Here is a 24,448-nt window from a genome sequence, read left to right on the forward strand (position 1 = left end):
GAGAACCCTCAGTGACCACAGACTCTAGTAAGGTACGAAGGCACTTTGGCCAGGTTTATTGTCAAACAAAGCACAATGATAGTTCTCTCTAGACTTTACTCTACAGGACATACTACGAATATGTGCCCCCTGGCAATGGACTCAGCTCAGTCAATGGCGGGACTTTCCACTGCCCCCTAGACTGGACAAAGACACCTCCCCAGGGATGCATTCTTATACACAGGTACAAACAAGTTACACATCACTCCTGACATATTGAGGTACAACCCTTCTACATAGCAAGGTACAACCCCTCTACGTATTAAGGTGCTGCCTCTCACCTTGTACATGTTGGTTCGAACAAAACAACTCTATCCATCAGATTACCCTTTTGGCCCTGTCATTGGGTTGGGTCAGTCTGTTCCTTGTTATCTTTGTGGAGTGTACAAGTATGCAAATGTTCTGATCTCTAGTGTCCAGTACCTTTTAGGTATGTCTCTTTTTGCAGCATCAGCTCTTTCCTTGCCAGCTTCTGTGAGCAGGGCCTGCCTCTGGCTCACAGCTTAACTTTGCTTTATGTTAGCAAAGTCTTGACCATTACTTTAGTTTAGGCCTTAGGCCTCATACCGAGCCTTGATACCAAGGTTTATATCTCAGAGCCTCCTCTTACTACAAGTCTCACAGGCCAATCATACATTGCGCAAAATGTATGGATTCCCTTTAGTCAGCTTTAAAGTTTGTTTTCTGTTTCCTTTCATGTCCATGTGTTCTCCTGAGAAAGTGTAAACAGGAGAGCCTGACTGCCCCTCTTCAGTCCAGTGACCTCAATCCTATTCCTGTCATTGTTCATGAAGAAAGAGCCTCCTCTGCAGCTCATGCCATCTGAAGCATAGAGGTATGAAGACTTTAGATACACGTAATCCCCTTCTACTCCTTGTTCTTCCTGGAAAGTGTGTCTCTGATTCTGATTATGGGGGCTCAGACCTATGTTCACAAGGCACCCACACAATATCTCTGCCTGGGAGGAGAGGGGACATAACCAGTGTCCTCCAATGGGAACAAGTGCTAATTTGCATACGAAGTAGTACATTGAAATATTCATTTTGACATTATTTTGAGGAAAATTCATCACTAGAATGAATCAAGTGATTGCTATTTCATCTCTGGCGTTTCTCTATGTTTGAAAATATTTTTGGTAAGAGAGAGATGAGCCACCTGGTGCTTAGTAAATATCATCCTGATTTTGGCAGTCACTCCAGGAAGTGCAATTTGTGTCACTGAAACTCTATTAGTATTTGTTTAATGGGGTTCTTGTTTCTGCAAGAGAGCCTCATTTAGCTAGCTTGAATGAAAAGTATGACTGTTCTAATGTGTTTTGTTTATGTATGTGTGTGTAAAAATAGCACACAGTATAATGCAGTCGCTGCTACTTATGGTTGGCAGCTGACTAGGTGGGAATCCAACCAATGCCTGGGGCTCTGAGCTTGATACATTTTCAAGTTATCTGGAGAGGAATGTTGAAGCTGAGGAGCAAAGAAAGGAGTCAGAGGAAAAAGAGAGGCATCAATCTTTGATGCAATCTTTGATGAGGTGCATTGAGGGAGTCCAAATGATATCGGGGCTGTTGGGGCAAATAATTCATTGGAGTGGGTTCTCAGTATGGAGGGAGAGAGCCACAGTAATTCACTGTGTTTCAAGATTAGTTGGGGATGTGTGTTTCTGTGAATGTGTGCAGGGGCAGATTAGTTTTTTGGGCAGTGGTTTGCGTGTATGTGAAGGGGGCAGGACTGGACTGAGGAATAGATACTGTTGGCCTGCACATAAGACAAGAGCTCCTGGGAAGGATATGATTACATCAGTATCTCACTTTTCACATTTTTATGCAAGTTGCTAGTGCTTGTGGTTGCGAAGAAACACTTGAAGACATGACTCCAGTGTAACTGATGTGGGAGTGTCTGCCTGAATCTGAAGAGAGTTGGGAACAATGGGGTGAATTTTCTAAGTCATCTCAATGGCATGTTGATTTATTTGCCCTCAGAGCCCTGCCAATGTTATCCCAACAGAGAACTCTGTATGTGGCAGGAGAAGAAGAGTGCATTGGGGCTAGCCATCCAAGCAAATAGCCACTGGGATGGGTTTCTGGTAAGTATTAGGGGGCCTTGTGCTGCTGCTCCTGCCTTTCTGTGGGGTGGGTGCCAGAGACAACCTTTGATGCCATTCTTGCTGCTCCTGAAAGGGTTGGGGAGATGGGGTTGTTGCCATCCCTTGGGGGGAAAGTGACTCCATGCCACTGCCTTGCTGAGTGGAGAAGTGGGCCTCCTTTCACTGTTATTACAAGTGGGGAGTGGGGACAGAGTGTGAGGTTTGAGTGTGAGTGAGTGTTTGTGTGTGCATGTGTGTTAGAGGGCAGGCAGCTGATTAATTCACTGAGAGATAGTTAAAAATGAGAGCACTTGGTCATGGAGTGGGGTCTTCCAGCTCCTCTTCTTTAGTTTGGGTCTCAGTATTGTGGAGAGTTCATGGCAGCTCCTCTTTCAATGAGTTGAGAGCACCTGTCGCATCAGCTGCCCCTCTATAGCCTTGTCTTAGACTAGGGCTTTGTGAAGTTTCAGCCATTGGTGGCCAGTCATTACTGTAGCTGAGACAGGTAAAGATACGGATTGAACCTGGGGAGGTTATGCCTCTTTGAAACTGAAGGTAAGCTCCCCCAGTGCAAATGGCAACTTTGCCTGTCAGCACTAGTGCTTGCTCTGATAGAGTTACAACAATGGCTGCAACCCAGTGAAGCAGCAGTCTGGGCCGGGCCTAAAAACATGTATGTAAATTAGCAATCCCCTTGTCCCCCCTTTTTTTCTCTGAAGATGCTGGCAGGTATGAAGATCCCTGATGCAAACCCTTCTCTTGCTATTCCTCATTGTTGGCATCTCAGTTGAATCTAGGGGCTCAGGTCTGTTTTCAGAGAAAATCCCATCCCTACCCGTTGCCTAATAGGGGGCAGGGCCTAGCCAGAGTTCTCCAATGGGAGCAGGGGCTAATCTGCACGCCAAGTAGGACCACAAAATGTGTATTTTGATATTACTGTATTTTTGAAGTAATTCTTTATAAGATCTAATCAGATTGCTGCTTCAGCTGTCCATTGAGTCCCTAGATTTGAAAAACCAGTACACAGCTGCATCTGCTGGTCCTTAAAGTGGCTCTCTCTCATCTCCAGGAGCTGCCCCCCAGAGATGGCAGTAGTTCCTCTTGCTCTCCTCCACTGGCCTCCCATAGCCATTCAGGGAAGAGGAAGATACACTAGCTTGTGTTGCTTAGAAGCACTGTACAGCCAGCCCTGAAGCTCCCATGCTACCCCCACTTGCCCTTCCCCCAGGATTAGCTGAACAGTAACAAGGGGTTCTTGTGTTATGAAAACAGCAGAGCCTGATAATTCTTCTCTCATACCATCCCCTTCTCTGTCTCTTTGTCTCATCCTCATTGGTTTGAGAGCCTTCCTTTCTGCATCTCCTGTCATACTTCAGCATCATAAATTCTCCTGTACCTTTGAAAAATGGATCTTTACTTTCTGTGTTGCAAAGCCTATTAATCCTTCCCTCCCCCATTCACACACTTAAGAGTGAATGGTTCTATGTATTTCAGCTCCCTGTGCCTCAGTTTTCCCATCTGTAAAGCACTTTGAGACCTACTTATGAAAAGCATTATGTAAGAGCAAGGTGAAAGTGTTATTCAATATACAATATTTTACTCCATAGGTTGCTGCATTTCATACACCCCAGGCTTTCAGCTGTCCTGTAATAGATTCCCTCTTTTATCCCATTTTAAAGCAACCTTTGCCAGGAGAATGGATAAATCCATAGTTAAAGCAAACTGGAGTTTTACTGGTTTCAGAGTAGCAGCCATGTTAGTCTGTATCCGTGAAAAGAACAGGAGTACTTGTGGCACCTTAGAGACTAACAAATTTATTTGAGCATAAGCTTTCGTGGGCTACAGCCCACTTCATCGGATGCATAGACTGTAGTTTTACTGTGATCCAGTGAAATATTCAGAATCTATTTGCTCCCGCAGATAGACTATTGAAATGACACACTTCTCTCAAATGCATTTATTAGCTTCAGAACCTTCTAGGCCCCTCTACAGGCAGGAATAACAACGTCTGGTCTGTTTTATTAGTCTTTGTACATCTGTGATTACAAGAGGCTATTCTCTCTGTATACTTTGCAGAGTGTCTGAGTCTGCCTTCCAGAATCAATGTAACTTAATTTGCACAATAAAGAAACCCAAAGGTTTTAATGCTTCACGGGTTGACTTCAGGTGACGGTCTCCTGTGTCTTCTCTGTCAGTAATATAAATACATAAGGGAAGAAAAAAAATCCCTCTTATCACTCCCAGTCTCTAGTCAATTACCCCCTACAACTCCTCTCCCTGCTATTCTCCTGTTCAGAATCACTCCCCACAGCTTGACTGATCACCCAGTGTCTGTTCTCCGCTTTCTCTTCACTTTACTTCTTACCACTCCCTGTACAAGCATCCAGTTTTTTAGTATGACAGCTCCACCCTCCCTCATGCTTCGAGTTCTTACTAGCCAATATTCAGAACACACAATCCCCAAATGAGCAGTAACCTCAGGAACATGTTTGCTTTCCTTCCTATGCTCAGTGCTCCAGAAAATGTATTTGTTAATTGGAAGAGTGACTGATGCACCTAAAAATGCAGCTGCCCCCCTGATTTCTACTCAATGTGGAGACTCTGATGCAATAACAGAAGCGCCTTGTTTTGGAAGCTTTCCCCACGCTGTGTACATCTGTAGGGGCCATCCTCCTTGTGGATTCTCTGGTACCTAACCAGGGCGGCTCTAGGCATTTTGCCGCCCCAAGCATGGCAGGCAGGCTGCCTTCGGCGGCTTGCCTGTGGAGGGTCCGCTGGTCCCACAGCTTCGGCAGACCTCCCGGTAAAGCGTCCCCCACGGCTTGCCGCCCCAAGCACGTGCTTGGCATTCTGGGGCCTGAAGTTGCCCCTGTACCTAACAAGGTGTGAGCTCTGGCTGAAGCTTTTCCCACACCGGGGGCATTTATAGGGTCTCTCACACTTGTGAGTTATCTGGTGTCTCAGGCGGTCTGAGCTCTGGATGAAACTTTTCCCACACTCCTTACAAGTGTAGGGTTTCTTTCCCGAGTGGGTGCTCTGATGATGAATGAGGTGCGAGCGCTAGCTGAAGCGTTTTCTGCACTCAGCACACTGGTAGGGTCTCTCTCCTGTGTGGATCTGCTGGCGGTTAATGAGGTGCATGTTGGTGCTGAAGCTCTTCCCATACTCAGGGCATGTATAGGGTCTCTCTCCTGTGTGGGTTCTCTGGTGCTTGATAAAATGAGAACACCGACCAAAGCCTTTCCCACACTTAGCACACTAGCATAATCTCTTTCCTGCATGGGTTCTCTGGTTAACAAGGTCCGTGTTGGCACTGAAGCTTTTCCCAAACACCTTACCTCTGGAGGGTGTCTCTTCTCTGTGGAGTCTCTGATGAGATGTAAGGGAGGAGTTCTCCCGGAAGTTTTTCCCACACTCAGTATATTTAACAGCTCTCTCTCCCATGTGAGTTCTCTGATGTTGAATAAGCTCTGAGCTCTGACTGTTGTTTTCCCCACATTCACTCCATGTGCCCAGCCTCTTTCCTATGGGGCAGGGGTAGGCAAACTATGGCACGCGTGCCAAAGGTGGTAGACGAGCTGATTTTCAGTGGCATTCACACTGCTCAGGTCCTGGCCACAGGTCCAGGGGGCTCTGCATTTTAATTTATTTTTAAATGAAGTTTCTTAAACATTTTTAAAACCTTATTTATTTTACATACAACAATAGTTTAGTTATATATTGTAGACTTATAGAAAGAGACCTTCTAAAAATGTTAAAATGTATTACTGGCACACGAAACCTTAAATTAGAGTGAATAAATGAAGACTTGGCACACCACTTCTGAAAGGTTGCCGACCCCTGCTATGGGGGATTTCTGGCAAAGACTCATTTCTTTGAGGCTCTTGAAACTTATTTCCTGGTGAGTGGTTTTACCCTGGCTCTTCCATGCAGGGGTTTTCCTCTCACTTTCTGACTTGCACTCACTGTTGCAGGCTTTTTCCCAGTCAGAAGTTTGGGAAATATTATCGTTAGATCTTTCCAACAATGTCTCTTGGGTTTCCACTGGTTCAGGACCTTTATGAGAAGGAGAATCCAGCAGAAGCCTCTCCATCAGGAATGCCTCATATTCTGGAATAAAAAGAAAATAAGCACATGATCTGTGTACTTGGGACAAATACAAGTGTGGAATAGGTAAACTTCAAAATCACATCCCCAAATCAAAATAAGATAAGAGAGATAAATAGTCAAGAGCCAAATCTTTATAATCCTTGATCAGAGTGTCAGAAGGAGACAAATTGTGCTTATAAATCCTATTTGAATATTAAGAGAGGTACAGGGAAGGAAGTCAATTCGTACTGATGGAAAGCCCTCAGTGATGTCTGCAACAAGGATCTGACACCAATTGGAACAAGAGAGGACTGTATTATTTGCCACAGAATCTGAAGTTTTCATGCTGGCTTTTCTGAAATTCCATCTTATTTATAGTCTAATTGTTTTAGATTGCTTATGCTCATTCCTCATCTGTAGAGAAACCTCTCGGGATCATCCTATACACAGAGACCTGGAGATTTGGAAAACAAGTCTCTTCCCCTTGTTCCATACAGGAGATCACATCAGTTTTGGAAATCATAATTCCTGATCACAGGAAGAAAAGCAGGTGATATCACTCTTTAGAAAATAAATCACTGAGTACTTACAAAGACCATGGACAGGATTGTGACACCTTTACCCGTATTTGGCTACAGCTTTCTCCATAAATAGTCCTACTGACTCCAGAGGGAGTATCTGTGGAGTAAGATACTACTCAGCATGAGTAAGTAAATGAGAACATGGCCTTGTGAGGTTAAACTCACACCTGTTCTTCGTTGGCTTGGACGTGTAATCTGATGGGAAGATGTTCAATGAGGCAAGATGTGTTGCCTCTCCTTTAGAAGCTATCACAACTTCCCTACATAGGGACTCACGGTGCACACTTATTATGCCACCTGCCAGTTCCTAAACAGTGCACCGCGTTGGAATGGATAATGGCTTCCTAAGCCTTGAAAGACCAGCGCTCTCTTTCCAGGATGAAGCCAGTCTTATTGTGACCATGTGTCTGGCACTGGGGTAAGAGGGGAGTAGAATAACTCTGGATACATAGCATGTCTGTACATTGACAAAGACACAAAACACAAAGCCATTCTTCCTCCTTAGACATTCATGCAAGCACTGTAGAAAGCAGAGGGACATACAGAAATTGATGACTATGCTCATGCCCATATACACTGTCTGTCATGTACCTCGGAGGGCTGGAAGGCAGGCTCAGACTTTAGTATTCAGGCCAGCCTCTTGTCAGGGAAGAAGTGTGTCTAGCTAGGTACGCAGGCCTAGATCCACAAAGATACTTAGGCCCTTACAGACTTAGGCACGTAAGTCCTGTTTTAGGCATCACTGCGAGCCACAAATGCCCCACTCGGCTGCTGCCTGAGGCTGTAGGTGCCTAAATTTGCTAGGCACATACATTTTTTCAGTGAAAGTTCCTTGCATGCCCTTGTTTCTGCTTCTAAGCATGCACACTGCTGCCTCACTCCAGGCCTAAACCCCAGAGCAACCCACAGAAAGGGCAGAAAATAGGCACTTATCTGCCTAACGTGCACAGGGCCTGATCAGGATTATAACATAGGTACAGGCCAATTTGGGCTATGTAGCTGTGTAGTAGGGTCCTCAGTGGGGTAGGTGGCCCAGTGAGTAGCATCCACTCAGCCATGGGGTAGTGGTAGGGGAGCCTAGGCCTCCCCACTCCATCTGCCTCCAACCTCAAGCCCTAGAAGGGTCAGTAGAATTGATCATGAAGGGTGGGGACCCTCTGAGTTACCCTCCCTGGGACACTCCATACCACTACTCCCTCTACTTCTGGTCCCAGATAAGGAAAAAGAAAAAAGAAACCAAACCATCAGCCCCAACCAGGCTCAGCATACGGTCCCGGTACTTCAGGGGGGTGTCTCTAGCCCTCTCTGGCAGAAGCCTGCAAGATAGTTCTCTACTCCTCTCCTGCCTTCTGGGCTGGGTTGCTCCCTTTTCAACCCTGTCTCCAGTTGGACCGTGGTCTGCAGGGTTGGACCAGCAGGGCTAACTGGGCCCAGCACTGTCCCTTAACCCCTTCCATCCCTGCGTGGGGTTTGTATACCCCATCACAAGCTGCTATATTAATGCTTAACAATATATACACTTAAATGTTTGGAATATGTATTGTGGGTAGTATTATCAGCATAATATATATGCATGCTAGCCAGCGTATATGAGTCAACACACCTAACTCAGGCTTTGTGGATTGCAGTGTTGTTCTCTTACTTTTCAAGGTGCCGAAAAGTTAGGTGTTATGAAGCTAACCATCCCAATGTCTAAGCCCCTTTATGGATCTAGGTCCAAATGTCCCCACAAAATAGCTGTCACGTGCAGAGACATCAAGGAAGGCAGGCAAGCAACCACAGGCACTAAAGAAATAGCTACCCACTAGGAAGCCAAAGGCAGACAGGTAGGATCCAGCAAACATGGCCCTTAAGCACATAGGCCAGAGAGCATGGAGAACTGCAGGTGGCTAGGCAGACTATGAGAAGGCTATCAAGCACCTATAAGAGTCAATGCCATCTTGTAGGAGCAAAGACAGCTGAATCCTACTATTTTATCCTGGGAGTGAAGTTATCAGATAGCAAATCCACTCTGTTCCCCAAATCAATTCACTGAGTGCCCAGCACAATTGGACACAAATCGTGGGATCCATATTCCAGGCACCCCAGATAGGCAATGAGGTGAATCAGCACAGGCTTGAAGTCTGTTACTGCTCTAATGAATATCTGCATTTGGCAGCCAGACCAATCTGTACTCCCACTGCACAAGTCCCTCTTAGCAAAATACAGTATTCTTGAAAAAATTAACTGAGCACAAGGGAGCCATGGATTAAAATGGAAAAAGCTTGATTTTCTGTGGCCACAACCATCCTAGAACACACGTCTCTGGAGCTCTCACATGTGCCTTAAGACACGTTATCCGTATGTGATGTACAGTTGCCAACCCTCCAGGATTGTCTGGGAGTCTCCAGGAATTGAAGATTAATCTTTTAATTAAAGATTATGTCGTGATGGAACCTCCAGGAATGCAGTGAACCAAAATTGGCAACCTTATCTGTGATGAGGTGTATAGACCCTATGCTGCAACAGCCATAAAGGGGTTAATTATTTGCTAGGCACACTTCCCCAGTTGTGGCTAATTATTTGACAAGCACTAGCTGGGATAAAAGGCTGCAGCTTTGGCAGAAAGGGGTAGCTGCTGAAGGGGACTTCACTGAGGGAGTGCTTCTGCCTCCTAAGGAATAAACCCAGAAATGCCATGAGGTGAGAGTGCTAGAAAATAGCTATGTGAGACTGGACTTTCTTAGAATCATGTTGCTGGGCCCTTAGGAAGACTGCAATACAAGACTAAAAGTAGCTGACATGGGCTTGGAAGACCAAAAGAATATGACCTTAAAAGGTCAGTATATTCTTAATACCCCTTTAGAGCTGGGGAATAAGGCACCTGCAGACAGCCTGCAAGACTAAATCACTCAGTGCCTATTCTAGATTATATCTCCCACTGTTGTTGTTATGGTATAGACATGCCAGAGCAGAAGAATGCTTATTAATCTTCCCAAGTATAGACTGGGTCAGTGTCCTAGGGCAAGCAGGGTGTGAATTTCTTAGGGTCTGGATGTGATAATTAGATGCTGTCTGGTCTCCAGAACCCCTGCTTGCATTTGAAAGCAAATGAAACCCTTGAGTTGTTTCTTAGGACTTGTCTGTAGAATTTTTTTCAATCAATTGGTTGCCAACTAATCCAAGTTAACTAGCCTTTACAAAGATGATAATCTGGACAACATGATGGGTTGCTGTTTTTTGGCTGGAAATTCTGAAGATGTGGGGGAGGAAGGAATTGTTCTGGGTCAAATTATTTGATTTTGACTTTTTAAACACTTAATTTTTTTCAATAAGTGTTTCAACATTTCTTTTAAAATGTTTAACTTTAAAAAGTCACAACAAAATACTTTTGTTGAGAATCTTTAGTTTGGCTTTTTAACAGATGCAGTTCAGTAAAGTGGACACCCATTTGCAAAGTTTCAGTGTTGTTGAATTAACCCCACCCCCAAAAAAGGAAGAAAACTTCAACAGAAAAATGGTGCCTCACTTTAATCTGGACAACTTGTAAACTGGACACTTTGTGAACACTTGTTCCAGATTACAAAAGTAGCCTGGAACAAACACTTATGAAATGTCCAGACTAGGCTTTCATAAAAGATATTAACTACACTGGGTAAGAATACTAGTGTAGACATACCTCTAGTCTGGCAAAGGCCTGTGTGGATCTGCATAGATCCTGGAATGAGATGGTTAAGAGCTGTAATTGCCTATTGACCGTTAGGGCTTGATTTAGATGCCTAGTGATGCTTAGCAGTGACTGATGGTTTATCTAATTTCTTATTTGAGAAGTGGGGGCAGTCACAGATTTGCACAAATTACTGTAAGTGACATCTAATTTTGTGAATGGTATCTGGGAGACTTACAAGTGGTGCTGAGTCCAAAGATCCTAGCAGAGCCCATGGGCCTAGTGACGCCTCAATGAGAGGGAGCCAGGTGGCATGCACAATCTGCTTTAGAGGCATCTAACTCTGGAGACTGTGCTAGGCAGAGTTTGGAGTACCACCACCTTCTCCCCTCCCAGCCCTAAAAAATCTAACCCCTTGAATTTTTAATGTGGAAAAATAAGCAGATATTTTCTTGAACTTTTTCAGGCTTTCTTTATTCATCATCAAAACAAAACCCAAAAAAAGGACAAGCAGCCAATTCTTTTCTACCTTTTCAGGTCATATTTAAAACACAAAGTGACAAATTTTGAGCTGATTTGTGTCCATGCGTATTGTCCTTCTATTCCCCAATACTCAAGCCAGTCCCTTAACTTCTAATTAGCTTGCCATTAGGCAACTGCCACACATGCTCCCAGCAATCCTCTAACCATTGATTCTTAGACAGGAGCTCTTCAGGGCAGGAGATGTCTTATGTGTTTGTACAGTAACTGGCACAATGGGACCCTGAACCTGATTAGTCTTTTGGTTGCTATTTCAATGCAAACTCTCTAAATAGGGGCTTGTCTACATGGGGATATTGACTAGAATAGCTATTGTGCAATTAAACTATTCTGCTAGAGCTATTCCAGAATAGCTCCATGTATGGATGCTCTATTCCAGAATAAATGGGGTTTTAATTTATTTTAGTCCAAACCATAGAGCAGGCAGGGACAAACACACAATTGAAACTTTTTTTTTTTCATTTCAGCTTGTTAATTGTTAGTCCCACAGTACTCCTGCCACCTCTTTCATTGCCACCCTGATGTGTTGGATTCTTCTTTTCAGCTCTTCAGATCTCTCTCTGATGGCACTAAGTGTCCTTCCCAAGTACATATTCATTCTTCTGATTAAGCTTCTCTCTTGGAAGAGCTGTTGATTGAAATTTCATCTTCCCTACTAGCACAACTTCATTTTCTTTGTGTTTGCCTTCAAACTATGGTCTTCACAAACATGTCCACTAACACCATATTTACCAATTTCTCTTCGTCAGTCAAAAGGGCCAGAACATATGCTAATTTTCTGTCTCCACAGGCTTAGTTTAGGATGAAATCTCAATGTTAAAAGTGAGATGGAAATATACTGATTCAGACCTATAGCTAGGCAAACAAAAGTGAGGAGGCAAGGCAAAATCAGGCCCTGATTCTGTACATTACTCCACATGGGCTGACCCGATTGAAGTCAGTGGGCCTTTGAGCAGCACAGGGGTCCATCTGCATGCAGTAACTTGCAACATCAAGGCCCAAGACCTATATATTCAGTTCTGTGTAAGTGCTCCCAAATCAGAATGCTGCCTTTCACAACCTCTTTGCATGGGTCCAAAGGCTATTAAGAATCAGGTCGATATGGGTTTTCTTTCTTTCTCACAGGGCCTACAACAGACAGAAGGATTCAACTCTTCTTCTTGCAAAACCAAGACACTTCTCCCAAGATGCCAGATTTTTGAAGGTATGATCCACTGGGTGGCTGTGGACAAATCCCTTCACCACCTCTTTGTGCCTAATCTTTAAAATTGGAATGGCACTGCCCTCCTCTTCAAAAATGCTTTGAGCTCTACTGAGAGCTGTTTAAGAGCTAGGTATCTTATTAAAGATGCAGATAGGCACCAGTGGGATTTTCAAAAGTGTCTAGGTATCTAACTTGGCACTGAGAGGGAGGCACTGTTGCCTAGTGGATAAAGCACCATACTCAAGATACTTGGGTTCTATTCCTAGCTCTGCTACTGGCCCACTGGGCGATCTTGGGTAAATCACTTTAATTGCTCTGTGCTTCCATTTCACCATAGTATCATTATCCCCATTTTAACGGACTTCCTTTGTAAAGTGTTCTGGCATCTTGCTGATGAAGATTGCTATATAAGAGTTAGGTGTTGTACTCCATTGATTCCTCTCTCCCTCCCCATTGAAATCCATAGAAATTCAGCACCTAGCTACCAATCTGCAACATTAGGTACCTAAATACAGGGCTGAATTTAGGAGCAGATGACCCAGGCAACCACTGGGAGGCACCAGGCTCAGGGTGCTCTTTGTTAGTGACAAAAGGGAAAATAGAATGTTTGAAGTAAAATGTTTCAAGTATTCTGTATGTGGATTAATCTTAAAGGAAATTTTAAAAATTTCCTTTATGTATGGCATGAATAAATACAGATTTAACAATTCCAGTGTGCAAATTTATCTGACAAGGATAAATCATACATGAAAATGGGCTACAAATGCATAAAAATGAAGTATTCAAAAGTTTAATAAATGAGGGGTGTGGGCATGTGTGCTGCAGATGCTCCTTGCCTGGGGTGCCATTTGGTCTAAGGCTGGTCCTGCTGAAATACCTTTTGAAAATGTGTCCATAAAATTTCATTTTCTTGAGTGTTAGAGACAGAAGCATTTATTCCCCCTCTTTCAGATAAATTTCAATGTATTAATTAAAAAGTAAACTAAGAAATCCTATTTAGTACTAGCAGTCAAAATGACTGATGGAATGTTAAACGGTAATATACTGTTCCCACACTAGGTGGCACTGTATACAAAACATTCTAACCCAGGGGTAGGCAATCTTTCAGAAGTGGTGTGCCTAGTGGACATTCATTCACTCTAATTTAAGGTTTCGTGTGACAGTAATACATTTTAATGTTTTTAGAAGGCTTCTTTCTACAAGTCTATAATGTATAACTAAACTGTTGTATGCAAACTAAATAAAATTTTAAAAATGTTTAAGAAGCTTCATTTAAAATAAACTAAAATGCAGAGCCCCCTAGATCAATGGCCAGGACTCAGGCAGTGTGAGTGCCACTGAAAATCAGCTCGTGTGCCATAGGTTGCCTACCCATGTTCTAAGCTAACCTGAGCCATAATTGGCAGAGCATTAAAGGATCTCTTGATGAAGACACCTGGCATGTCTATAAGCGAGCTCTGTAGCCAGTCCATATCTGGTACAGAGGAGCATGACCAGAATCAGTCACTGATTGTTCTAGGAATCTGAAGACAAGGGACGGGGAGGAAATCATGGGAGGGAAGCACTTCCCACACTTATTGTGTCATTCTCCACTAACATGCTTCAGCATTTGTCCTGCAGGAAATACCTTCAAGACTGAAGTTAGTTCAGCCTGTATAGCCCACTCATCCTTGCCTTCTCCAGTGAAGCTGCTAACAAAGGGGCCAGCAGTAATGGGGTGGGTTTGTGGTGAGGCCACCCATCTGTTTGGATCTGGCCTGAAACCACCCACTCCTCTCACAAGGGCAACCAAGCAAGTGGCCAGCTGGGTAATGGCTTTCAGCCAATATAGACATGGGCTACATTGGAATTGCTACCCTGTATCCCACAGCTAGAGAACAAGATGATTGTGAAATGCCCCTGTGGTGTTTTTCTCTGTTCGATGGGGGTCAAAAGATAAGAGGAAGGGGGAGGGATAGCTGGGGGTAGGAAGTGCAGGAATGGGGAGTGAGACAAAGGGGAGAGTGAATGGGCAAGGTCCCCTGGAGTAACTGTATATTGAGATTGATTCCCTCCCCCAAAGTACATCATTTTTTAGAGGGGGAAATAAGTGAAGGAGCAGGAACTACACATACGTACATCTTCTCTGCCCTCCAACTATCACAACAGAGCTACTGCTGTGGCTCATTCATTCTTCCCCTCTGCATGTAAAGATTTGATGGGGCTGATGCAGTAGTAGCTGTGTGCTGGCTTCTTCATATTATTCCTCCTTAGGCAAGTTCATTCTGTGGGATCAAAGTTCAGAAGTGAGTGACCAAGGGGGCATGGTGGTAATACACACATCTGACCTGAAACAAAACTTAGCAACACATCTTCCCTCACTGCCCTGTGCTAGCTCCCCCTTGAATACAGGCTCTGTCCTGACTGTGCAGGCTTCCATAGGGCTGGCTGTACTACCTGGAGGGTCATGTCTCTGTGTGACTAAGATCACCCATGCCAGCTACATTCCATGGGAGCTAAGCAGCTCTTAACCAATAGGAGGGGCAGAAGACAGAATGTTCACTGTGGCCAAATTACAGCCCTCACTTCCCCAAGAAACAAGAATCACAGTGGACCTCACTGCATTCAGAATTGGAAGAAAACTTACCTCTGAACTAGCTTACCCTCCCTAACTCTTCACAGCAGTGTGCACCCACAACAACCATCCAGAGCAGACTCCAGCTCTTTTGCTACCCCGACTGGTGAGGGAGGGAAAGCCCTGCTCTGCAGCACTTCGGCAGCAGCTCAGCTGCACCACTTCATTCTTCGGCGATGGGTCCTTCTTGCTGAGAGAGCTGCCCCCAAAGACCCAGACGTGCCTCCCCTTTCCATTGGCTGCCCCAAACATCTGCTTCCTTTGCTGGTGCCTGGATCTGACCCTGAAAACAACATACTCTAAACTCATCAAGCTATTTCTCCTACCAATGAGGAAGGAAGAGAGATGGTTGGGATTTTCTACTTTCAGGTTTAAATTTTTTTATTAAAGTTAATGTTTAAAATTAAATATACATGAGTTATGAAGGATTACAGGTATTGGTTACAAGGATCACAAGATACATACATATCATACAACCAGCATAGACCCAGATTGGGGTGCAGGACTTTTTAAAGCATCGGTGGATAAGTGGGCTCAGGTATGCCACCTATGGAATGTATTAAGAATCCAAGTCAGTACTGGTGTAGTGAATAAGTACGTGGGTGAGGCGCATCCCTTGGTGCGTCAGGGAAGGAATTGGGTTACTTCCCTGGTTGATGGTCTTGGTTACTTGAGCTGGTACTGGCTGTGTCCCCTGATGTGTTCTGTATAGATGTCTCTGGACCACCTGATGCTGTCTCATGAGGTGGGCATAGAAGCGACCAACTCCGCACGCTCTCAGTACTGGCTTGTTGTGGGGGGTCTGTCATCTGTCACCCCTTTTCACAGATTCTTCTCTCTCTGGTCAGGCATGGCTGAAAATAAATGAAACCTTTCCCATAAATATCCTGTTGAGAGAATTAGGAGAGTATCACTGAAGGTAGGGGTTCATCCCTTGTGTGCTATGTGCTCCAAGCAGGAACACACTGATTATAACTGAACCACTTTATTAGTGTGTTAAGAAAACCTGGTGTTGGTCAGAGCTGGGTACAGAAACCTTAGGGTATGTCTATGCTGCAATCAAATACCTGTGGCTGGCCCATGTCAGCGGTCTCAGGCTATGGGGCAGTTTGTGGTGTAGCTGCCCAGCCTGTTTCTCTCTCCCCTGTCCCCAGGAATCAGAGCCCGGGTTCCAGCCTGAGCCTGAACGTCTACACTGCAACTGAAGTCATGTAGCCTAAGCCCCTGTCAGCTGACATGCAGGGCCGGATTAACCTTTTTGTGGGCCTGGTGCCAAACATACTGGTGGGCCCCCATGTAGTCACTATGGACCCTTTCTGAGTGTGGGTCTGGTGTGCCAGCACCATGGTATACCCGGTACTGAATCTCAGAGAAATTTTTCTTTTTGATCACAGACCTCTGCTTATCTATGTGTGTTGCAGCTTCTGCAGCCCCCCAGTTTTTCTCATTGAGCAGTACTGTGTGGGTTTACTGGTGTCCACAGTGAGCAGAACTTTCACAATCATCGCCGAAACTCCCCACAGATTTATCTCCTTCCTCCATTCAGGCATTCTATAGCCATGTCTCTAGTACCACCCTATTTCACCAGACTCTATATGTGGTCCTGGCCTCAAATCAATTAAGTTCCACAGCCAGCAGATACCTGATCAAATCTGACAAATTCCTCCGCCAGCACCAGTCCTGCTGTTTGAACAAGCCACTTGCAAACATCATTTCTCCAACCTTGGCTCAGCAACCGCTTAGACCCTGGGAACCTGCAGTCACCAGCCATCTTTTTCCCTCTGCTCCCATCTATGTGCTATTCTACTACCTAGACACACCCACCTCTCCACATGCTTGTTTCCTTTCTATCTTGGATGTGCTCCCCAGACAGCTGGGACTATTCTCCCCCTGCAAACCTGACCTGCTTCCACTTTCCCTGCTCCCCTTGACATTCCTTTCCTACTGGTGACCTCTGTTCCTTGATGTTAACTCCAGTTTCTTTATCTGCTCCTACCTTAATGGCCCCCAGTAGTCACAAAGCCACTTCTAGCTTCTCAGGCTACAGCTGTAGGGCCAATTGCCAGAGGCCAGCCTTAGACAGGTGCACCTATTAGCTGTGGGAGGGATGGCAATTCCAAGACTGAGCATGCTTGGAACCTTGCAATGGCAGCACTAGGGGCTCTCAATCCTCAGTGCTGGACTTAGGCAGCTGTAGACTCTGCAGTTAGGTGCTTCCCTACTCCAGGCCAAGGCTTTAAGTACCAAGATGCCCATCACCTGCAGCAGGGGCCCCTAATTCCTATGCACTCAACAGCTAACACATAGTGAAGAAGGTGCAGCCTGGATGATTTCTGAGGCTGGGGCACTAGGGAGATTCCCCATTCCTGAGCAGCAGTTCTGCAACAAGCTCACACCACCCTCCTCTACTGTGGGACCAGGACCCTCTGAACACAGTGGAGTTACCCCATGTATAACTAGTTCTACCCAAAGCCTGTTGAAGTCAGTGGGAGTCTTTTCATTGTCTTTACTGGGCTGAGTATAGAAGCAAAGGAACTAATTCAAGATTCTAGGAGTACAGTTCATTCTAAAACTATGCTGCACTGGTTTACTATTGTAAACAGGAAAGACTCACATTACCTAGTGAATAATCAGCACCTCCTGCAGCACTTAACTTTTCCTGAGAGACCTCCCACCCAATTACTAAATGTAAACCTGCTTAGCTTACAAGGTTTGAAAATATCAGGTGGTATGGTTACAAAAGCAAGGCACTTCTGAATTCAGTAGGAATTTTGGATGTGCACATTATGCAGGATCAGTTCCTGCATGGTTACAGAACTGCAGTAAAGTGGAACAATTTTCAGTTTGTGTGAATAGAGGATATTTGGATCCATATTGTAAGACTGTCCCACATAATGAGGAAAAGTTGAGGTGCCTTTGCTGTTCTGTTCCACTCTTAGTTTCTGTGGGGAACTTGCCAATGCAATATCACTGTCACCTTCTTTTTAAACAAACAAAATAAAAAAATGGTAATGGTTGTTGAAAATAGCAATTCCAGTTCGCATTGGGAAGATGCCAGGATTTGTTGCTCAATTTTATCCTACTTTTTCTACAGCAAATTACAATGGATCAGTATTTGATTTGGGAGAAATGAAATAGCACAGAGCAGCCCAAATTGAACTTGAGTGCTCCTGAATTTTGGGGAGTTCAAATCTGGAAAGGAGGTGCTAGATTCCCTTTCTGAATATTAAATAAATCTGGAAAGGAAAAGCCAATTTCTGCTTCTGTGTCTCAGAAGTGGAAATTGAGTCACATCTTCCTGTGTGCCTGGTACTGTACCTAAAGCTGCCCAGGTTCTCTAGTAGAGCCTTCCCTCTCTTACTTGTCATTTTAGCTTCTCCTGGTGGTGTCCACATTCCTCCCTTGCTAGGCTTCAGATAAAGGCACATTGTTCGTTCATTCATTCCACCCAATTCCTTCTTTGGGGGCTGCCAGCAGAGGCCACCAGCATCTCTAATCCAGTCTGGGGAAGTCTTCTGAGTGTAGTATCTGGGACAAAGCTTTCTACTCCTTGTGCATACATGTTCTCCATTCACAATACCACCCTCTTGTAGCAGCCAGCTCCCCATTCAGAGCAAGCCGGTGTATCGGGTCTCACCAGCCCTGGCAGCTTCCCTACTCCCTCCCCATCCCTTTCCTGTTGATAGGGGCCAAGGGAATGCTGAGAATGTAGTTCCTTCCCAGTGCCAGGGCTGACTCTCTAGGCAGGGAACTGGCCAAGGAACTACAGCTTCCGGGATCCCTTGGGCTCTTGGTTTCTGAGCTGGATCCCTGCAGGCAGAGGATGAGAGTTGGAATGTTCCTGCCTGTCTCTGGGCTTGGTGTGGGTGATAGAATGTAGCAGGGCTCTGTACAGTATATCCTGGGAGGGGAGTGATTGGCAGTCTGCCGGCCTGTCGGGGAGTAAGTGGGGCTGGGGAGGTTGGTAACTAGGGTGCTGCTCCTTGCTTTCTCTCGGGGCCTCTCGCAGTGCTGCGGGAGGGGAGGAGGCCAGTGTTAGGGGACCCTTCTGAGCATGGGCCCCGCGCCACGGAACCATTGGGTGCCATGGTAAACCTGGTACTGCTGACATGTTAGTGGTGGGTGTTTAATTGCAATGTAGACATAACCTCAGAGCCCAGAACAGGCCTTTCCATTGGGGCTGGGGTTTCATCCCTTTTGCCATCACTGTCCATTCTTGATGTGGTGCCAGGTTTCTACATAGGTGTCAGAGATAGAAAGCTGGGATCAGGAAATGCAAATTTTATCATATCCATACTTCCTACTCTCTAGTACATTGAGGATTTAGAAGCTGTGTGGTTTTTAACCCTTAACTTTCCAGACATGAGGGAAACATGTTCTTTTCTTTCCTTCATGTTCCCATTCACCTGTGTCATGTCTCACATGACTGCTCCTTGAACACTTCATTGTGCTACCTTTTAAAAACTGGAGCTGCATCAAGGTTTGATTGTGTGATCTTTAGAAACAGCCATGAACTGCCTGGAAACCAAACATGTTTGCAAACAATCTTAGTGTTAAACTGCCTCTCCCCATCACCCCCTTCCTCAAACACCTCCCATCTTCCCTAGTGATTTCAGAATGCAGCTCAAAATTACCTTTGTGGTTTTAATTAGCCCCCCACTCCTCTTCCATAGACATTCTAGCAACCTCACTGATCTGGTTCTCTACTCCCTTCCAGGGACATAATTAGCATTACTAGTATTAATACTACTGTAACATCTTTGTCTCTGACCTTGTCCTATGCAAATTTGCCCCCTGAATATCCATGCAGAATGCTGCTGCAAAGATCATTTTCCAGCCATTGCTTCGACGATGTACCCCTCTCTTTGAATCCCTCCATTGGCTCCCTCTTCTCTATTGTGTCAAACATAAGCTGCTTGTCTTCATTTTCAAGGCCCTTCATGGCCCATCCCCTCACTACCTATCACACTCATATACTATTGAAGGCGACTCCAGGCTGACCAAGGCTCCTGGTATGTCAGGGAGATTCCCATTTGCAATCAAAAAACTCCTCACTCCCAATTTAATGTTCTCTCCTTCATAAAAACAGTGTTACCCAGCATCACATGCATTGGCCTCTCTCTCTGAGTCAGTGAGAGAGACTGATGGCTGATGCACAAGAGTTTGGGTAACAGAGGTGTCCTCTTCTCAGTGACTGCCAATGGGAATATGTGAGGGGTGGGGTCAGCCAGGCTCAGTGGCCAACAGCAGGGCAGTGGGATAGATGTTAAGTGTGAGGCTGCAGTGGTGGTGGCACAAGGTGGAGGCAGATGTGTGTGTTTGGGGGGAGTACATTGGTCTGTGTGTTAAGGAGGGGATCATGCTTCATTCTCCCCCAGGCCTTGGCTGCAGCAAAGAGGGGGTAGATGAAGGTTTGGGTGGGAGGAAACAGCCCCACTCACCCCAGAACTCAGTGTAGTTGGTGGGGTTTAGGGATCAGGCAGGGACGTTCATCCCCCATTCTCTCCAGCAAGAGGGGGAATCACAGAGGGGGTTATGCCTGCTCCTCAGTGCAGGAGGACTCAGTGCAGGAGGGCCAACACAGTTATGTTCTGCTGCAAACGCTCTGCTGAGTGTGGACATTGTCTCTGCTTTCTTGGGTGTAATTGTGGCCCTGCCTCCCAGAACGCTGCCTATGGCCCCACATTGAGGGAGTGTGGGGGGGTGCAAGACTGCTCTCCTTGCTGTATGTTCTATGGACTACGAGGCACGGGGTGGGGAGATTGAACGGGGGTAGTAGTGAGGGGGCTAGGGGATGGCAGTATGTGTTAGTGGGGCTGGAGGGGAGCAGTTGGAGGGCGGGGGCAGAATGTTCCTTGAAGGTAATTTGAAAATGTTGGTTAGTGTGGTAGACTCCCGCCTCCAATCAGCCTATGATGCCAGCCTCCATCATCCACTTGTTAAATTGTCAAACAAGCCCCTCAGTGCTTTTTCCCATGCTGCCCCCACAAACATCTGCAAAATGATCTCATTAGCCTCCTTCAAAACCCTCCTTAAAACTCTCCTTGGCTGCGACAATGGTTAGGCCACTGATGTGCGGAGACCACTGCCTGTCATGCCCACCACTATTGTCTCCATGTGCTCCTATTGGTCTATCTGTATTTGTCTCGTCTTATACTTAGATTGTAAGTGTTTTAGTCTAGTGTCAGTGAGGACTGACTTTTTGTTCTGTGTTTGTACAGCACCTGGCACGATGGGGTCCTGCTCTAGGAGCAGGGCTCCTAGGTGCTATGATACCTAGAAAAATAATTCCTAGGGACAATTATCTAGATATTGGGTGGCCCGGACCAGAAGGTTGTGTGGTCATTCCTGCTGATTTCAGCTTATTCTTTAATAGAAACCTCTTAATTATGAAACCCTCAAGAAATCTGGGCCCTCAAAAAATGAATGTTCAGAAGTTTGTCTGATTATTTGACTGTACAAAAATCCCCTTCACAAAGACCTGCAATCTTCCATCCCTAAACAACCCCCTTTCTCCACAGCTTCTCTCTACTTGCAGTTGTCTTTGGGGAAGACAAGGCTCTCTAATGTCTTCTGGGGACATCTCCTCTACTCCCTGGAGAATTGAGGGATATGGGGCATCTCTACTCTCTTAAGGGAAAGGAATTCAGGGTTTTTCCCCAGTCTTTTCCCCCCACGTGAACCTATAGGTCATAATGGATTTATGATATTTGTGCACACAAATCATCTTCATACAGTATTAGGTATCCATCATTACAAGTCAAGCCCTAAAAACCAAGCAAACATTACCAAGATTTCATTATGCCAATAACAGTGTAATATTGGCAGAGGTGTGAATATACAGTTGGAAGCCCCAAACTGAATTCTATTCCTACCTCTGTTACTGCCTTGCTGTAATAATGGTCTACACCAGGGGTAGGCAACCTATGGCACGTGTGCCAAAGGTGGCCCAGAAGCTGATTTTCAGTGGCACTCTCACTGCCAGGGTCCTGGCCACTGGTCCGGGAGGCTCTGCATTTTAATTTAATTTTAAATGAAGCTTCTTAAACATTTTTAAAACCTTATTTACTTTACATACAACAATAGTTTAGTTATATATTATAGACTTATAGAAAGAAACCTTCTAGAAACCTTCTAAAAATGTTAAAACATACTACCGGCAAACGAAAATTTAAATTAGCGTGAATAAATGAAGACTCGGCATACCACTTCTGAAAGGTTGCTGACCCCTGGTCTACACTTATATAGTGTATATGCTTTGGGCTCAATTCTCCATTTCAATCGCGATACACTCGATGCAGAAGTGGGTGGGGGTTAACATTGCCAACCCTCCAGGATTGGCCGGGAGTCTCCAGGAATTAAAGATTAATCTTTAATTAAAGATTGTCTTGTGATGAAATCTCCAGGAATACATCCAACCAAAATTGGAAACCCTAACGGGGCAGGGGAGGGCACGTCTGTGTGTGTGCATGTATGTGTATAAAACTGTTTTCAGTCACCTTTGCATCTCCTTCTATTCTCATTTCTTCCAGGCATCTGCATGGCTCCCAGTGTAAGGTAGAGCAGCCTCAGGGCTTCTCTAATTTATGCAGTGCTGTGCTGCACCAGCCTTTCAGGAACTAACACAGCAGCCAGTAGCTGGAGTGCAGCAGCACTGTGGCCACATCCTCTTCCCTGAGTCTATGCTTTCCAGCCCACCCCCCTCTATGCAGGAAATGTCGGGAAAAGGCTTACATCAGCTCTACAATCCCTGGGGAACCCCCTTGCCTGCACGTAGTCTTTCCAGTTCAGCCAGATTTCCAACCAGAGGATCTGGCGCATTATTAAATTAGGCCTCGTAACTCCTCTTCTGAGATAAGTAGATAGCATTACTCTCATTTTGCAGAGAAAGGTTACATGGCAAGCCAGAGCACAACAAGGACTACAGAACAGTAATCTGCCTATGCCTGATCCACAAGTCCCTACCTTCACTGTGGCCCCAAACGTCAGGTTCAGCTGAGCCATGCTTTGCACAGGACCGAAGAGGGCAGGGGCAAAGGTGGCTGTGAATCCCTTCTACATGCTCTTGATCCCTGAGGCCAGTTTGAGCTGCTGTAACTGATGACTGCCTGCATTGGCCAATGGGTGCATAACATGTTCTGATAGTGCCCTCATGCTCCTAGCATGCCACCTATGTCAGGGATGACATAGGACCAGCTACACTGGTTCTGTGCCACCTGGAGATTCTTCTACAGCAGGGGAATCCTCAGTTGACCTTTTAGTTACCCTTAAAGCTGTACTGGGCCCCAGGGTGTGGCCCTGTGTCTCAGTTTCCCCATCTGACAAATGATTCACAGAGGTACCCTGGAGCTTATCTAGGTCAGTGCAAAACTGGCGTTTGTCACTTATTGACTGCAGGTGACATGTGGGAAGGTAGTTCCTAAACATGACACAGAAAAGGGTACCTGTGGTTAGACCACTTACACTGTATGTTTCAGGGCACCCAAAGGGACAAGTTTGTGGGAGGAAACCTGGACAGGAAGCACGGCTCAGTGCAGCATCAGCATCTCCAGTCAGACGCTACACAGTGCATGTACAGTTTCTATAAATAACATACTGTTTCCAAGCTGCTGCACAAAATCAACGAAGTGACTGATGAGAGATTGAACAGCTCTGCGTTTGTGGCTTCAGATACTGGGCCCTATGTGGTGTGCGAAGCACAGAATTGCTATGGGATGGCTAAAACACAGAGATTTAGTGACATGCCCTGGGTCCATGGAACACATTGAGCCAACCCCTTCAGTCTCGCTGTGTTTTGCACCGGATCCAAGGGGGTAGGGGCAGGGTGACTGTGAACCCCCTTTACATACTTTTGATCCCCGAGGCCCGTTTGGGCTGCTGTAACTGACTGCCTGCATTGGCCTGGGGGGTGTACTAGCACTGTGATCTAGTGGACTAGGTCTGATCCTGAGAGTCCAAACTGTGTTGACTTGAGGCAAGTTACTTAATCCCACTGTACTTTTATTTACACAATTTAAAAAAGCCCCGCAGCGTAAGAAAGTGCAGCTCCAATTTGCACTTCTATTCAGGTTGTTATGCCATGCTCATCACTGTGTTATCTGAGCACTTTCCAGCAGTGCATTAAGCAGTGTGACTAATATGTCATGTGTTTGTTCCTCATCCTCTCCCCAAGAGGGAGAAGCATGTGCAGTTTCTTGTTTCAGTATTTTGTTGTTTTAAAAAAGCCCCTATAGGATTTGTGACAGCAGGGAAAAAGCCAGTTTCCCCTGGCTACATCCCCCTCTACCTTCGATCTGCTCCATCTCTCCTCCATTCTGCCTCTTACATGCCCCTGACACATCCTGGATGCCCTCTACTCTGGAGAGAGAAGGACTCCTGCAGAGGAGGCACAGAGCCCCCATGCACTGGGCATATTCACTAGGCGTGGCTTATGGCTGCCTTACAGCCCCCTTTGGGCTAGCCTAGTTGGTGCAAAGGGGAAGCTATTCATCTGGCTCAGTGTGTTCCACTGGGGTGTGTTGGGTTGTTTTTTTGTATGCACACATCTCATTGATGGCTCCTGAGATGGCTCCTGAGACCAAGCACAGAAAATTTCAACCCAAAAGGAATTTGCCAAAATTATGAGCTATAATGAGAGCTGGGGTTATAAAGGA

General features: G+C 45.5%; 1 protein-coding gene across 1 annotated transcript in view; it reads left to right on the forward strand.

The window, feature by feature from the left end:
- The first annotated feature begins 1,914 nt into the window (after positions 1–1,914).
- The window catches only part of LOC115637566 (protein mono-ADP-ribosyltransferase TIPARP-like), a 42,436-nt gene continuing 19,902 nt past the window's right edge, over positions 1,915–24,448 (forward strand). The window contains exons 1-2 of the mRNA XM_030538931.1: positions 1,915–2,121; positions 12,103–12,181. The gene's annotated coding sequence lies outside the window, so the exon portion shown is untranslated. The remainder of the gene's footprint in view (positions 2,122–12,102; positions 12,182–24,448) is intronic.

Source organism: Gopherus evgoodei, chromosome 1 (assembly GCF_007399415.2).
Source record: "Gopherus evgoodei ecotype Sinaloan lineage chromosome 1, rGopEvg1_v1.p, whole genome shotgun sequence".
Taxonomy (NCBI): domain Eukaryota; kingdom Metazoa; phylum Chordata; order Testudines; family Testudinidae; genus Gopherus; species Gopherus evgoodei.